Source organism: Mastigoproctus giganteus, chromosome 5, assembly GCF_048544385.1.
Source record: "Mastigoproctus giganteus isolate SK-2022 chromosome 5, ASM4854438v1, whole genome shotgun sequence".
Lineage (NCBI taxonomy): Eukaryota > Metazoa > Arthropoda > Arachnida > Uropygi > Thelyphonidae > Mastigoproctus > Mastigoproctus giganteus.
Genome location: NC_143579.1, coordinates 105,355,606 through 105,373,769, shown reverse-complemented (window position 1 = coordinate 105,373,769; position 18,164 = coordinate 105,355,606).

Sequence of the window (18,164 nt, the reverse complement as noted above, 5' to 3'; positions counted from 1 at the left end):
ATGAACGCAAAGCGTGACGGACTGCCGAAAATTAACAATACCTCGTTAAAATTACATTTAATCTGTGATTGTATGGAAAAAATAAATGATAATTATTTGATTTTTGTTTGTCCGATTTTAATGAAATTGTGGTAATGGCTTGACAAATGTTTTTAAATGATCCAAATATACAATTTCACGAAAATTTGTCCACTGAGATTCCTTCTGTTTCATGAAGTAAAATAAAGGAGAGGTAGAATATAAAAAAGTGAAGAAACAAATAAATAAATGAAGACAGAAGCAAAATGAAGAACGCACCTAAAAATGGAAGGGGAAAAAATTACCATTACTGAAATGGGGTGGGATAGTTTGATTTTCGAAGGGGGATATAAAAAGGTTGAGTAGTCCTATTGTTCAATAACACCATACATTAAAATTCAAAATTTTCTTTGTCAAATCAATCAATCAGTCTGTTCTGAGTTTGTAACCATATTAATTCTTCCAGGTTTCGGCTATATTGACTATGCGACATAGTCACGTTTTGGGTAGCTGCAGTCGTTGAAATACGTTTATACCAAGAGGGATATAGCCAAATACGTCTATGCCAAGAAGTTGAAACCAGTCTTAAAATTCAGTTATATGAACTTCGAACAGGTAAGGAGTTCACTTTACCCCATAATTTCAGAAATTTAAAGCTTCTAAATGTTTTCGCTGGGAACAATAATCATGAATTGAAGGTTACCTACTGTAATATAATATTGCTAATTAATGGTTAGGTTACATTACATTAAGAAAGCAGAACTTAATATTATCGGTATGACGGGTAATAATTACATCCAATGACCGTATGTCACTGGCGATAGCTTTATTTGCTTTGGCACAAAGATCAAACACAAACAATGCTGGTGTTGCTGATACTTGCAAGGAGTATCGTATGAATCTGAAAGTAGGCAAATTTTCTTTGAGGCGCTACTCCATTTGGAGACAGTTACAACTGGTGTTAAAGTTAATGTACAAATACCAAGTACCGTGGCCATATAAGTATCTGTAGCTGAGGTCCGACATGACTTGTCGTTTGTTTGTCTGCTCGGGGAGGAGGCCTCAATTTTGTCTGAAACCGACTAGCTCATCCTGCTTGTAAAATCTCTAACGAATATCCCATGTATATAGTGGATGAAACTATAAATCAGTGTCTCTATAACAGCTTTCACAGGATGCGCAGTTTGTCTATTTGGGGGTGGAGAAAGCCTCACTTTTGTTTAAAGCCTACGAGCTCATCCTGCTAGTAAAACCTCTAATAAATATTCCGTATATACAATCGATGGAATTATAAATCATTCTTTCTCTCTCTGTAACCGCTTTCACAGTTTGCGCAGTGTGTGTTCTTTTACACGGTATGGAAAAAATTATTTTAATTTTAATATTTGTGATTATTAAGCTGTGGTGGAATTAGTCATTTTCGGTGAGTGTTTATAGTATTCTCTCGGATATTTTAATTTTTCATCCTGAAAACCAATCGTACAGTACACAATTTACAGACACTATATACGTTAGTCTGTGAAAATTATACCCTCCCTGTCCATAACTTACCTTCATAAAGCATATAGCAAAACTGAGTTATATTTTGGATGTATTTATTGTTTTTTTAATACATTATTATAGGAGGAATAAATTTTTATGAATAAATAAATTTATATGAGGAAAAAAGTATGTTATGTAGGGACGACAATCGTATCAATAATGCAAGCAAATACAGTATTGTGATCACAATATGTGGCGTGAACTGTAATTATTCGTATAATGTTATCACTTTTTTTGCAGTGGAAGTGTACGTAAATAACATCCCGATTTGTTCTTGAACCCTGAAGTGTTGCGCGCGTCTAATTTACTGCTGTTGCTTCATGCAGTTCGTATGGTTGTCGGTCTAGTTATTTCGTGAAAGAAAGTACAGTACTGTATCCGTACTCCTACCAGTCTGACTGTTTTACTGCAAGTATTAACCCTTTTCTAATTCTTTTTTTAATATTTTCTTTATTTGTTTTTAATGTTTTTTTTATATTGCTTGATTTGCATTTTCTTTCTGTCCGCTTCCTCCTCTTTTTTGTACACATTTCCGCTAAGCGTTAGTGAACTCTGAACAGTTTGCATTCTTGTTTCGTCGGTTATTATTATCAATTATAGATGTGTCCCGATCACAATAAGCGGCGTCCATTGTATTTTTATGCTATGAACCAGAGCTCTAATGCTCAATATCTTTAATTATCAATATCATTTATCTTTAATAAGATTTTCGGGTTTTTTTTTTTAAATTGTTTTCGTTTTAATTTCTGAAGAGTATCATACGGAAGTGTTCCACTTATCATATTGAGATAAACTTCTCTTATTCTTTTACAAATACAAACTGTATTTTTATCTATTTACTTGAGTTCATTTCAAGTGAGGCTGAGTTTGTTTCAAGCTAGAGTGTGGAGATTATTACTTTTTTAATCCAGCAAACAAATAGGTTTTTGAACACATTCAATATATAGTGATTCATGACCTCGTTTGAGTCATGGCACTAACCCAAACAGTGCAATCCACTTGTATTGGCTGAATCAATTCAATGACTACTTTTGATAATCCAGTGAACTTATCATAACGTAACCTCCTGTAATCAGGGTTCGGTTAATGCAAAGAAAGCTAAAGAGTCCCCCATGCCAGAAACATTTGTGAAACATTTATGAAATCATGACACTGACGTTGTTAAACATTTTTTAGGGTCCGTAGTCTAACGAAGGACCCTTATAATGTCACTGGGTTGTCTGTCTGTCTGTCCGTCCGTCTGTCACAGCATCGTATCTCTGGAACCTATTGACTTGAAATTTTGCATGGGTTTGTACATCGTGTAAGCCAACATAATGCCATATTGATCGTTGTTGAAAAAAATTTGTCTGAGAAATGGGGGGGGGGAAGCTGGGAGGACAAAAAATGTTGTCGAAACCTATAGCTCATTATACACCGTTGGAAAGAGCTCAACGAGTAGGTTTAAAATATAATTTTAAAATATTTTTTAAATTAAAAATGGCGGCGCCAGACAGGAAAGTGTGAGTAATTTGTGTCCCCCCCCTCTATTTCCGTCACTAATGGAGCTAAAAAATTAGAAATTATATTAGCTATGCGATATTTGATGCTTATTAAGGGAAAACTATTCCGATTGAAATTTGTCGTTTACTTTTTTGCGTTAAAATTAAAAAAAAAACTATTTTTATTGCACTTGGATAGCGCGCTTCTTTGTACTAAGTAACTCTTCTTTTGGTGACAAAAAGGTTGCTAGATAGTTAGTTAATAATTCTAGAAAGTTATTTATAAATTTCGCTTCTTCAGGAAGAAGTCTGAGTCGCTTCCCCCACCCTTGTCATTCACAACTGGAAATACTCAAATAGACAAAGTTTTTGCTAGTTCCTCAGTTTTAGGTCAAGCCGGGGTACCAGAAACTTTTTTTCAGTTACCATAAAGCTCTATTTGAGATGCTACACTAACGACCGTTTCTTGACTACGGACTTCATCCTGAGTGCCCGGCACTCAGTAGTGGACAGATTTATTATTATTTATTTATTTTTTTTTTTTTTTTTTTACAATAGGCAGATAAAGCAATATTTACCTGGGGTAGAGAGCAGCTTCTGGGTTGCTATTTTCAAGGTTGTTCGAAACATTGTTCATCCTCCTCACGATGAATGCGAATCTTTCTTGCAGTCTGTCTTGAACAGAGGTCATTTGTGCTCGCTGCATCCTACTGCTCATATTTGCTGACACATCCTGAACGGTCTTCATCCATGCTAATTCCTAATAAACATAAAGATGTTCACTGTATTTTTCCCTTCGCATCATTAGTCTGCAGATGGGGAAAATGAAACATTTTGTTTTTGCAAAAAAAAAAAAAAAATATATATATATATATATATAGTACCATATAATTGCTCACGTCGTATATCTAATAAAGTATATTGATAATTTTGGATGCTTTGACAGTCAGATGTGTTCCATAATGGAAATGAAGCAAGCGATTTCAGGAATTTCTCATCGCGAGAATGTGGAAGCACTGTAAGCAATTGATCGCTGTTGTCAGCTCAAGGTCATCATACCCTATAAAAGGAGTGGCCTACTTAATTTGTGATGTGATCTACTTTTCCTTCAAAATGTGCCGCGATCTACCATCTCAAAAATTACATTGCACAAGGTGCACAAATCGAGGGATGACTGTATATTTAAAATTCGTCGTGATCGACCGAAATTAAATCCGCGATCGACTCGTTGGCCACCCCTGCCCTATAAGTATTTGCCCTTCAGCGGTCAGCTGTGCTACTTCGATGATTACGCGAAGCAACGTGATGGAGGCACATTCATTGCATCAATTTTTTACAAATCCCTTGAAAATGAATCACTAAAATTACCACCAAATGTAAAGTTTGTTCGCACTGACTGTTCATACTAAATTCCGTTTCTTCTCTCCGTATGCAAATAATAATAATAATATGCGCAATTGTAATCTGCACATTGTTTCTAAATAAATGCCTATTTAATAAATTCTACTTGCTTAAATTGTTTGTCATTTGCTATTTTACTCTATAATTTGTTTGAATTGCCCCAGTTATGTATCGAAATTTCGCGTGATCAGGAAAAAACACCTGTTAGAACAATTGACGATGATGAGCGATCTGGGTGAATAAATTTGCTTCCGCTGTGACTAATTATACGTGGGATAGAAGATTTTGATCGTATGCACGATAAGAAATTCGCCAGAAATCGAGTACAGTGTGATTGCAGCTTTAGTGCACTTTAGGCCTAATTATATAGGCAAGGAAACAGAAAAAGTCAAAAATATAAATTTAATTGCTACCACCACTTTCCTGGAATTTAAGTTTGACGAAATGAAATATGTTTCAAGAAATTGATTAATATTATAGTTTATTCGCGTAACGGTGGGGACATGTATTTTTTATTTACACATTTCTCTTTATTTGTTTAAGGAAAGGTTAAGTTAACATAATGCTCACATTCCATACTGTATGTTGGGTACATCAAACAAGTCTTTACATATTTCTATGCTACCTTGTGATCATTCGCCGATGAGCCCCCAACAGCTCAGTGTCCCCTGCAAGGCTCGAATCGCCAGGATTTTTAAGTCTACCGCGGTGATAAGACGGAGTTGGTCCGTAGAAGTGCGGCACCAAACCCCCCTATAGGCGATGGTAATAGATGACACTACAGGTTGAATAATATATTCCAAAGCTATTACATTTTTCAAACTAATACTATCATTATAATAATTTTTCTTTCGTCTATGCAATACCTCCAGATCATCACTTGTACCTACTATTTGTGTGTCAAGAAAGAACAGGGATCCACCTATTACACACAGAAGGTCTGGCTTACGTACCCCTTCTGTAGTAAACGTGGTTCTTTACGAACCTGCCAGCCCTTCTGTCGGAGCCTGTTCGTCACAATATCTACAACAGCATAATGACATCGCACTTTCAAGCCATCAGTTCTTATGCACCGTTGTGGAAAGTGGGTGAACGACTCGACCACATTGCATCCAACTCTGCATATCCTCTCCGTACTGCGTCCTCTATATGTCCTTGAGGGTAGGGAGAGCGTTTATCCTCGTTCTTATGAGGTCTATATATGCATGGCCGTACAACAATTTGGTTCCGGTGCTGAAAGCGGACCTTTTCTGATTCCTTTAAGCCCCGACCATCGAAGGACTCGTGAAAGAGGCGGGTCCACCGCCCCGTCACAAACACTTTTGAGTCCAAGCATACAGATCCATCTAACTGTAGCTTCCGTATTTTTCCCATCTCTGACTTGACATAAGGTAATTTAGCAATATGGAGAGTTGAAGCTGAAGACGAGTACTGGAGCTTCTCCAGCCTATTCTTCTTCAACAGAGGGATAGTCCACCGATAAGATGGATCCCCAAACCTCCCTCTGGAATGCTGGCGTGAATGTAAGCCGTGACAGTGTCGTGCATCAGACGGAGCCATTGTTTAACTGCGGACCTCACTTGGGAGTTCAAGCTATTAAGTCGGCTGGCTGTTACTCTTCCCAGGACCAGACCGTGAAACAGCCTAGGGATGTTTCACGGTCAACACACACACACTACTTCAGTTTAACAGGCAATATTTGAAAATTGACTCTTCAGTACAACATTGTTGAATGAATAAAAATAGCACTTTCTCCACTTGTGTGTGACATTTTTATTTTTCCAACTTCAAAGAATTCTGCTCATGTTTAACATGGAGCATATATGATGGATTTTCTACACGTTAAACATACTCAATGCATGAATTTTTTTTTTTTTTTTTTTTTTTTTTTGTAACGTCCAATCCATCCGTCACTAGCTATAAAACTTTCTGCACCATCAATCGTATGATGGAAGACTTACTGCTACTTTTATGGATTCGCTAAGCTCCCTTTATTTTTGCATAATGCACAGCTATAATTCAATTTCTGATATCTCTAATTTTAATTTCTTTAAGCTGGGCTAGACTTAATAAGCTCTGCGAAACAAACTGAGTGCAAAATCCTCTAGATTTTTGATTTTTTTCAGTTGCAGTTGCCCAGAGGCTGGTTAAGAGGGTTTCTATTTTCTTATTATTTGCTTATTATTAGAGTTAGCCATAGGTTGATGAAGAGGGCTTGTATATTCTTTATTATTATTTATCTACTCTTCTTTTTTGTCGTTTTTTTTATTTTTCTCTTTATTATTTATATAATAATATGTCTGAGGAAACTGCATGATGTGCCAAAATTTCCGAAATTAAGCAGGGTTTCAGCATTTGCTATATTTTTAAGCTAGGTGAATAAACTAATGGACTTATTCTTATCTGTTTATCTTGAGAAGAGTGCAATATGTTACCTAGCGTGTGTGTGTGTGAGTGATTGATTGATTTCCTTCTTGCGTTGGCTTTGTTGATAGTCTGCTACTCTGACCTGAACGTCTACGAGCGGTCTGGGTTTCTTGGAACCGATTCCACAATCTTCTGATGACGCTTTGTTGACACAGCAAGCCATGCCGCAGCTTGGCTTTTTGACTGTATTGCCTCCAGGTTCCGGTGACTCTCCAAGCGGTACCGAGGCAGATCCGTTTGAGATGGCATTTCCAGATACTTCAGTACGATAATTAATACGTTTGTTCTCTTTTTTTGCTGTAGTTCGTGGATGAAATACGTTTTGCGACATTGAGTATTTAACGAAACGCACTCAAGAATGAATTTTTATGTTCTTGGCCTGTATTTGTGAAAACTCGGTAATTTACACCTGCGTCAGTCATCACCACAACAACACCTGCGTCAGTCTGCTTACGTGTGTTGTCATTACGGCTACATTGGATATCGATACGGTAGATTGTTCAGTAGACTGGCAGTGAAACGTTAATTGTTTTGATCAATGTAGTTGGGAAATAATTCATAAGTGAGAGTAAAATCGTTTAAACGTGCCAAAGTCGGTAAAAATTGCTGTTTGATGTGGTAGAATTTCAGCCAAAACTCATTTTCAACATTTTGAAATGCTTCATATTTTCAAAAATGTTGAAACATTTTGGGACAACAGAGAGGTGTGTCACCCCCCGCACTTTTCGATTGAAGTTATTAATTGGTTATTACAGATACACAATAATTAAGGCGCCTCCGTAGCCAGCTGGGAAGGAGCAGTAGTGCGTAGCACAGGCTTCTTGATTAGACCGGGGTTCGAGCCCGTCACCACCAAATACGGAGGATGCGGAAAGGTCAGGGAATGACCACCGCATATCCCGGAGCAATATGGCCTTAGTTGCTAATGCTCCTAAAAACCAAATAACAAACAAACAACAACAATAATTTAAAAAATCTGTTAAATAAATGGTCTGTGATACCAAAGGCGATGCTTACTGAAGTTTTATAGGTAGCTAAATGAGCATAGTCTCGTAGTGACATCTCATCGGTTAGCAGAGGAAAGATGCGAGTCTTTGTTCTGTTAATTGATGTCGTCGATGACCACAGCAATAATACTTCTCCTGGCTGTCTGCAACTGTTACTAGAGGGTCTCAAACAATCGCAAATGTACCGTATTGTAACTATCGTTATAATACGATGATGCATGTGATAATGCTCGGTGAACAGTGGCAGTTACATGCATTAATATCATTCAAACTTCCTGAGGGGGGGGGGAATAATTTATGGGAACCAATTCCTCAGAACTATGAAGGAATCAGTCATAGGTGCAACGGAGAAGGGGCTCTGATATCGATTATGTTTAGTCCTTTCCATTATATGATAATTAAACTCTATCGCTTAATCATTCATTTTTTACATGTGACCACACTGTTTAAAATTCATTATTACTGAAATTAATCTGTTTTTTTTTTTGTATCAGTTGTGCTGATATGTAATGTATATTGCTTTTTAATCATGTGAAACCCCCTAGCATCGTGCTGTGAAGGGTTGCCGTTCTCTCCCTTTTGCACAATAAAGATTTATTTATTTAATAGAAGTGACTGTCAGACATTAGCGCCACGGTGACTATAAAAGATCAGCGAACAACTTTATGCTACCACGTCTCGGCACACTGTCAGTTTTCAAACAACTTTGATTTCAGTATGAAATACCGACAAGATTCAACTCCCAATCGCTACTATTATCAGTATTGCTTATGTTCAGTGAGTCATTCGTCCAGTAGCTCTTTTTCACCAGTGCTCCAGGGAAAAGCAGTCAAGGTGATATATGAGCAGATAACATATCTGGTAACGAGCTCATAAACTCAGTCTCAGTGGTACAGAAAGGATGTGTGATCTTTCCTCGTATAACTGTCCGAATATCGTTGAGTGTTATTGCGATGTGTGCGTATATATTATAAGCGTGCTGACTGCTTGAAAAGAGGGAATTTGTCACGAACAAGTATTATAGTTGATTACAGTAACGTAAATGAGATATATCGATATTTGTCGTGCAGTTTCTATGAAAGGCTGAACAATTTAGGATAGAGTATGAAATATTACAGTAACGCCTCCATGCAATACCAGATGTAGTTTAAACGTTCCTTCAGCATTTTTTAAAACTCCGATTTATTGATTTTAGCAATGACGCAGAAACAAGCACACTGGAATAAACTAGGCTGCTAAGTTTTTAACAGCAATTCCTTCCGTTACAATCCATTCCTTTCTTTACTATATGCGCCGAAATCCGTTAAATCCTAGGATTTACCAGTTCGCGTTGGTAAAAGCCCGTCTGTAGCATCACTCCACACAGAACCTGCGGATTCTCCTCTATTATAGTTAAGTATTGTATGTTAGGCTCTTCGAATATAGTGCATATGTTACCTTGGCCACCTTTCCTGGAGAGAAGATATATCCCTGCTGTGCCCTTGTTTAAAAATGGGAAAAATGATAATCGGCAGTGTGATAATTGCATTTGTGATTAACACAAAACTTTGTTCTATTTTTAAACAAATGTACAGAAGGGGATATATTTCCTATCCCTGCAAGATTGTCTGGGTATTCACTATATTTCGCTTGCCAAATATATAGTACTTTATTCACTTAATTCGAAAATATTATTGTCAAACGGGCCGTTACGAACGCGAACTGGTGAATTCTAGAATTTACCTCATGAATATTATGAACTCAATTTCTAAATAATATATCAGTGGAATGACCTATAAACCAATATGTCTTTAATCAACCGCAGTGTGACTCATAATTAATTCCATATTTTTAATTCCACGTTGTTGATGTCAGTAAAAACAACCAGGCTTTTTTTCCCTTCTCTTAAAAGACACTGACATTTTAAATTTGCGAACTCAAAATGTATAAATTTAGAATACATTACAGATATATTTGCATTCTCAAACTGAACGCAGCCTTCTGTATTCTCAGCACACTTAAAGTTGTTCGCCATTTTACACTGACGCTTCTAAGCTCTTTTAGCAAAACGGCAAAAATTCATATTGTGAAAAGAAGCTAATTCATTTTAATTCATTCAACTTAGCGGATTTGCTACCATACACTTTTCTGTAGGACATGTCCATAGAAGTAAGTCGCATATGGTAAAATCAGGACTACTACTTGGCGAACTCAAACGGAAAATGGGTGTCTCCAATATAACAAGGAGGCAAAGAACAAGGAAGCTGCTTTTTTTTTTTATGAAAGCCCCAAACACGAAAGGCTATCAAAACCAGTAGTACTTAGTACCGTGCATGGGATGAAGAAGATGGTGGGGGAAGAAGGAGGATGCCAGAAACTTTTCTCTGGAGACTAAACATGGACCACTTCAAACCTCCAATAAAGCAAAGTAGTGGTATTGCACTGGTTTGAATAATTATTATGATTGCACTAGCTTGAAACTAAATGAAAAGAAAACTGCGCAAATGCTTAATCAAAATAATTACAATTTTTGTGAATAGCAACATAGTATAAAAATTTCGCGCGCATGTCGACCTGCGGCTCAAGTGGGATGAAGGATTAACCTTCATACTTCATCTTTAATATGTAAGAAAGAAGACGCAGCTTTCTGGATCACTATGCAGGTGTTCACCGTCCTCAAACACCTTCACCTAATGACCCAATACATTGTTAAATGTGTTACGCTAATTTCGTTGTATGCATCATTTATCTAAGCATCGGCCTCTGAGAGCAGCATCAAGGCATTCCTAGCGGAATGCTGGCTCCTGAGATAGCTAAATAGGATTGCCTCTAAACCGTTTACCATCTCAAGACCGTTACTATATGCTAACGTAGACGTCAAACCTTGGATGCAAATCATAACAAGAAACATTTGAACTGGCTTAATTATTAAAAGAGACTGGATGCGTCTAAAGTGGAAAGTTGATTAAGTTCCCCTCGGGCTATGCGACGGAGAATAATTGGTGAAGATCCAAAACTCAAAAGTGCAGAATGATACAGTTGGACACTCTGAGGAAGTTTTTTTTTTAATAATTTGAACGTCGATCCAAAGAAACTATGCACGGAAAAAATATAGAGAAAATAAATTTTTGGCAGTGCGTATCGGGAAGTTCAATTATAAACTGTGAAAGAAAAAAAAAAAAAAAAAAAAGAACAATCAATCAGCTTCCTTTCAGATGAAAAGAAACAAATTTTTATTGTAATTTAAATGTTAAAATTGTTGTGTTGTTATTGAAATTTTTGAACGTGTAATGTTGTAATTTAATGTTGAAATGAAATTGTTATAACAAGAATACTAATTTAATAATCTTATAATAATCTCAGTGTGTTTTACGAATTTTCAAATTTTATAAATGTAAGAAGTTTTTATAAATTTTGAAATAATTAAATTTTGAAATTTTGAAATGAGATACACAAACAGCTTTTGGAAGCCAAAAGCTGTTTGTGTATCTCAAAAAAGAAATAAACAGATATGGATAATAATAAACTATTACAGGTAAGATTGGCTTATTTAACTTAAGCGGTTCAACTTACGTTAGCAGCAAGCCTATTCATCATTTCTTGAATTCCCGTGCCTAACGTTCCAAACACTGTTTCTGATGCTACTCGCTTCAGTTTGTATTTGAGACTTCTGCATTCAGGAGGCTATAAAATATTACATCAAAACGGAATCACACTAATAGCATTCATAGTCTCTGTAAACGTCAAAGAATTATTAGGTTCATTGTTAAAGACTAGGGGAAGGTGTCGTTTGCAAAAAAATGAGGAAGGTAACGAACATTTGTAAAAATATCCTACTTGTCAAAATTTCAGTAAAAATTGTGCAGACTTTTAAATGCATACATCCACCAAAAAATGAATAAATAAATAAAACAAAAACAAGAATCTATATGTCACAAAAGGATAATCAGCTAATGAATATTCTAGTATGAATTTACACGATTAAAAGAAGACCCTTGTGCGTAGACAGCGGATATAATCACCGTCCTTCCCACTCTTGGTGGAAAAGGCCTGGGTTTGAGTTGGCGAAAAATTCCTTGCGTCATTAACGCAAAGAATTTTTATGCACATTTTTTCACAACGTAGCCTGGTTAGTCGGTCTCAGGCAAGGGTTCAATCTCTCTTAAGCTCGGGTTTTTCATCCAGAAAACAGGCAAATTCACCACAGAATAGACGCAATTTATAGACATAATGTACTGGCGCTTAACACATACCCACATATTAACTAAACGAATTATCAGCTCATGAATATTCAAGGTGTGAAATCTCATGATTAAGTGCTGCTAGGATAATAGGGAAGTGTGAATTCTTCACGCTTGCTTAACAAGAGGTTAGTAACTAATAAATCTCGATCTTCATTGAGGACAAATTTTAATTCTCGAGGGAAGCTAGTGACTTGCATTTCCCCTCCCTGAAGGAACTTAGACATGTGCAAGGTTCAGATTTGTACATCTGACAGGCCATTCAATTCTCTAGATACCTTCGTTTTCTAGAAATTCCATGTTCAGGACTCTGGTTCCTAGAAGTCTTACTATTTAAGAGAACACTTGTCCTAAAGGACTGTATGTAGAAAGACCATCACTCGTGAAAAAACTGCTAGCGTGTCTCAAAATGAGGTTTTATTCAGCGTATCCACTCATGGTGCTTTTCTTAGTTAACAAACACGACTATATCATATACGCTGAGGATTTCAAGCCCTTTACGAGAATTCGTGTCATCTGACCGGGCAACAGCGATCGCTGAGCAAATCACTACGGGACCTTGCAGACTACCTCAATACCTTCAATTTCTAAATCAGCCCTCTAAAATCGGTACAGATCATCTCACTTGAAGGCCAGCTCAATAATGTTACTTAACTTTTGCATGAGTGTAAATTTGTATTTATCCCTCCCTCGCAAAAAATTGTATAAAAAGCAGATTGTGCGATTGTATATCTAAATGAAATATCCAATCACGCAAAAGAATGTTATACTATTTTAAACTTTTTTTTCCCTTGTAATTTGTACTATTTTAACAATCAGCGAGAAGTCATATTTCCTGTTGGGGCGCCTCCGTAGCCAGGTGGGAAGGAGCAGCAGTGCGTAGCACATGCTTCTTGATTAGACCGGGGTTCGAGCCCGTCACCACCAAATACGGAGTATGCGGAAAGGTCAAGGAATGACCACCGCATATCCCGGAGCAATATGGCCTTAGTTGCTAATGCTCCTAAAAACCAAATAACAAACAACAAACATTTCCTGTTGGCATAGATGCATACAGTATCTCTTACAGATGCATAGCGAAGTAGTAAAGTAAAACTAATTTAGTAACTTAAATGATTTATTTGGTGCTACCGTTTTAGAATTACTATGTATCTAAAGCGTAAAAAATTTAGAAATGCTTTAGGAATAAATGTAGAGCTTGTTATTTTAAGTGTATGAAATGTTAAAAATTGACAACGTAAGACTTACTACTGAAAATGTCTTGACCTTTCTCTTTTTTGCTTTGGCACACATGTCTATGCATCCCTGCAACTCCTGTTAAAAGAGAAAAAAAAAAAAAAAAATAATAATAATAAAAAGGAGACATAAACGATATTGTAATTGTGCTCATTAGAATATATGGAGTTAGTAATCTATTATAGCGCCCACTGTCTAGTTGTTGCAAGTTGTTCATTATTTCTTTACTAAACAGAAACAGTTAACAATAGCGTTATTGCGATCCTTATTTGTAGTTTTAACGTTTGTTTCGGATCATGTTCTTAGCAGTATATAATATAAACTTAGCAATTCTATTTGAGTCAATACCATGAGATTACTAAAATGATTTTTTTAAATTTTTTAATAAATAATTTCTGCAAACTCTGACGTGCATGCTTTTAAATTTAAGCCATTATTAGTAATCCAACTTACTGCTATGAATGCCATCTAAATCTTTTTAAGACGTATTAAATGAAACAAACCTCGATTTCCTGGCGTTTGTTTTTATGGTCAGAAATGATGTCACCAGCTGTCTTTGAGAGTTCTTCAATCTTTTCTTGTAGCCATTTTAGTTGGTCATAGATGTCCCACAAAGAATCATCTTCCTGTTCCTGCACCTGTGTTAAAATAAAACTGATAAATTTCAAGTTCTGTCATTTGACGTACAAGTTAGTGAAATTGCATCATTTCTGTATGCAATTAGCCAACTACTTAAGTAGTTATAAATTGGCATCATTAAGTATATCTCATATTGTGAATACCTTCACAGCGAGTTGCCATGATATTGCATTACTTCGAATAACCTGAGGCTTTAGCCCAAAGTTCCCAAACTTTCTCAGTTCACGGCGCCCTTAGTGTCCCAGTAATTTTTTCACAGCACCTCTAAGCCAAAAGAAATACCTAACACAGTGGTTTGCGACCTTTAAATATATACCTATATAATAATTTATTGTTTATATAGAGGTAATAAATAAAGATCAATTATAGATCACCACAAAATTAAAATGATACGGTATAATGGATGCTGTATACCTTTTTATAATGAAATAAATATACAAATTTTAAAAAAATATAATAATAATAACTTTAAGTAACTTAAACCCAAATTACACGGTACCCCAAGAATGTTGTTGCGGCACCCTAGTGTGCCGCGGAACCCAAGTGGAAAACTACTGCTTTTAGCCCTAAACTATTCTGTAGTTCTGTCATTGTTAAATGGAGGTACTGTACTGTTAATATGTAGGTAATCAATTTTTTTTTTTTTTTCGTTCAGTCATTATTGGCAGGCTGTTAAGAAGGTGCGATGCTAAATAGCTCACTTCGCATGATAATAGATTAGGGTTGACGCATCCATACAATACAAACGGACATTCATACGGGTATGAAACTAATAGCATGCATACAGAAAAAGAGTGTAATAACACTACATTTTTCCTCTGATAATTTGACAGAAGTAATCCTTCTTAAAATTAGGCCTCCAGACCTGTATGCAGTATCCAAGGTATGGCTTGACCAGTGCTTTATACAAAGAGAAAATTACTTCCGTATCCCTGTTAATGGAATTCCAGCTAGTAAAATTTCTGTTTATCATTGACAAATGAGTTTTCCTGGCAGCCTGTGCACTGCTCAGAAGGCGCCTCCGTAGCCAGGTGGGAAGGAGCAGCAGTGCGTAGCACATGCTTCTTGATTAAACCGGGGTTCGAGCCCGTCACCACCAAATACGGAGGATGTGGAAAGGTCAGGGAATGACCACTGCATATCCCTGGAGCAATATGGCCTTAGTTGCTAATGCTCTTAAAAACCAAATAACAAACAAACAGCACTGCTCAGAGAACTTCATATCTGACTGCACAATTACCCCAGGTCTCTTTCATTCTCCACTAGCCTGAATGTATTAACACACAGTTACTCTGGGGTTAATGCTACCCATTATATGCAGTACTTTGCAATTGTCCATGTTAAACTTAAGTTTCCAGTTCTCAGTTCATCTGCCTAACTTTTTTAGATTTTGTTGCAGCAGCATACTGTTATTAACAACCGTGCAACCTTTGTATCACCTGCAAATTTGGGAATGAAGCCTGATATACCTTCATCAGTATCGTTGATAAATATAGAAAATGACAACGGGCCAAACACTGAACTCTGGAAGACTCCACTAATAACATTAGACCGCGAAGAACAGCGACCATTGATTACCACTCTCTTGTCTTTTCCCACTCAATCATCCCTTTATCAATAGCAGTAACTTGCCCTTAATGCCACACTTCTCCAATTTGTACAACAGTCTTTTATGTGCAACAGTATCAAAAGCTTCCTGAAGTTAATATACAATCAAAACTGTTTTTTTGCCTCCATTTCCTTTTTGACTACATTTTAATATCCGATCAGATTGGTCACACAAGATTTCCCTTTAACAAACCCATGTTGTCTCTGAACTATAAAAGCAGTCTTGTGTAGATGATCCCGCATTAATTCTTTGACCAGTGATTCCATTATTTTCTTTAGAACAGAAAAACTAACAGGTCTATAATTACTCATGTCAGCTTTTGACCTCCGTTGTTAATTGTGAATACATTGCACTTCTCCAGTCCAAGGAAACCTCCCCTGAATCCATAATTATGGCTAAGGGTTTGCTTACTAGGCCGCCGTAGCCTAGTGGTCAGGCGCGCGGGTGCATAAGTACACGTGCCTTGAGTGACCGGGGTTCAAGTCCGTGACTGCTGAATACGGTGCTGTTTCTTGTATTCTGTCTATCTTGTGAACTCCTCCTCTGACCATTTGGTCGTCCCGGAGTATAAACAGAAAATTTATTTATTTTACTTCCTTTTGCTGCCTCACTTAATATAATTGGATAGGGGTGGTTTCTCTACATTCCAAGGAATGTAGAGAATAATCCCCCCCCCCCTCCATATCCAATTTTATTAGAACTCTAAAGTCCAGCTACAGGACCAAAAGAAATAATCGGTCCATATTTATTAAACAGTTTAGACCTTCAAAAATCTAATTTTATGCCAATCCACGTAATGGTTTCCTTGCTGCCAGAGGTATGGTGTTTGAAGACAGAAGTCTTGAGCTCTCATTGTTGAGACCGCACGGTCTGAACACTACGGTTGTGACAGTGGGGAAGATGTCCCACCTGTTTTGCAAAATTGATATCGCCATCCTCAAGAATTATTAGCGAGTTGGACTAGGAGAGTTGGAAAAGAAGCTTCCTATATCTAAAATAAAGGTAATCCCTGTTGAGTTATAATATAATAGAATATAGGAATTATCGAGCACTTAATAGCTCTCAATTATCAAACGCTTTTAATGCATAGAAGTATGTTTTATTTCTTTTATTAATTATCATTATTTTTTTTTAATCTTTGTTTTATTCTGTTTTTTTTTTTTTTTTTTTTTTTTTTTGTCTGGTGCAGCATAAGCCATAGGCTTTCTTGCACCATGCGGCCATTACTAATACTAATACATATATATTAAAGTTTCGTAGTAGTACGGGTTTAACGCTTTTAATGCATAGTATCTTTAATATTATTATTATTATTATCTGTTTACTTCTCTTTCGAGACACCCATAGACAGCACGTGGCTAGAGGGGTGGTTACATTATATCAGTATTTACAAGCATATTTACATGAACTTATTGACAAAATTTGGAGATGAAAAAACACAGAGTATGTGGTAAATGAATTAATTGTTAAGTTGGTTTAATTAATTACTAAATGATTGTTAAATGCTAAATATTATTATATAATTATTAAGTTAGTCTTCTTATTATATTTGTACCTGCCGGTACACATTACCAAAGATTTCTGTCCTATTCATTTTGTCTGTACATAGTTTCTCTGGATCTATATTTAAATTATTAAAATAATTCACGGTATTTGCTGGGAAAAATCTCCCCAGAGAGTCTAATTGAGTCAGTTGGTACTTGAGACTTGGTTCTTCCCTGTTTATTCTCGGTCCTATCATCCGAGAGCGAGTGATCACGTTTCCCACTTTCGGCGCATCTATTCTCTCCGTTAGTAGCTTTGCCAGAGTTAAGATGTTTCTGGTTATGATGATCCTACTAAAAGGCACCCTTGATTTGAGAAGACCACCCCAAATCAAGGTCAATGGTGTTACAGTAAAACTAAAAACAGAGCTTAAATATCTAGGTTTGATCTTAGACAAAAACCTTTCCTTCACTCCTCATCTAGACCAATTCAGGATTAAGATCAGGAAGTATGCTGCCCAAGTCTCAAGAGTTGCCCGGAAGGACTGGGGCTTAAAGAAGAGAACGCTATCACTCTTCTATAAGGCAGTTTTCATCCCGGTTATCACCTATGCTTCTGGAGTCAGGTACAAGAAGGCCAATACCGTAGTAAACAGATCGCGCCTAGGAACTATCCAGCGCTCTCTTCTCCTTCTGTCCTCGCGTGCCTGTCGCACTGTCAGCACCCATGCGCTCCAGGTCCTCACTGGATCTCTTCCACTGGACCTGGAGATTGTTCGTCATGGGTTGCTCTACCAAATAGTCAAAGGAAGAGCAGTTACTTGTGCAGGTTTCACCACTGACCCAGCAAATAATAGAAACGCTGAAAAGAAGAGACTTAATGAACATCTAACAGACACCTGGCAAGAAAGATGGCAGACATCAACTAAAGGCGCTGTCACCAAAAGATTCCTCCCTGATGTCAGGGCCTCCTACCCCCTCACACCTGTCTGGTTTTCACCAGGACTCTATGCTACCTACCTCCTCACTGGACATGGCTCCTTCCAGAAAAAACTACATGACTTCAGAATTTCAGACTCACCCCGCTGCCACTGTGGAGA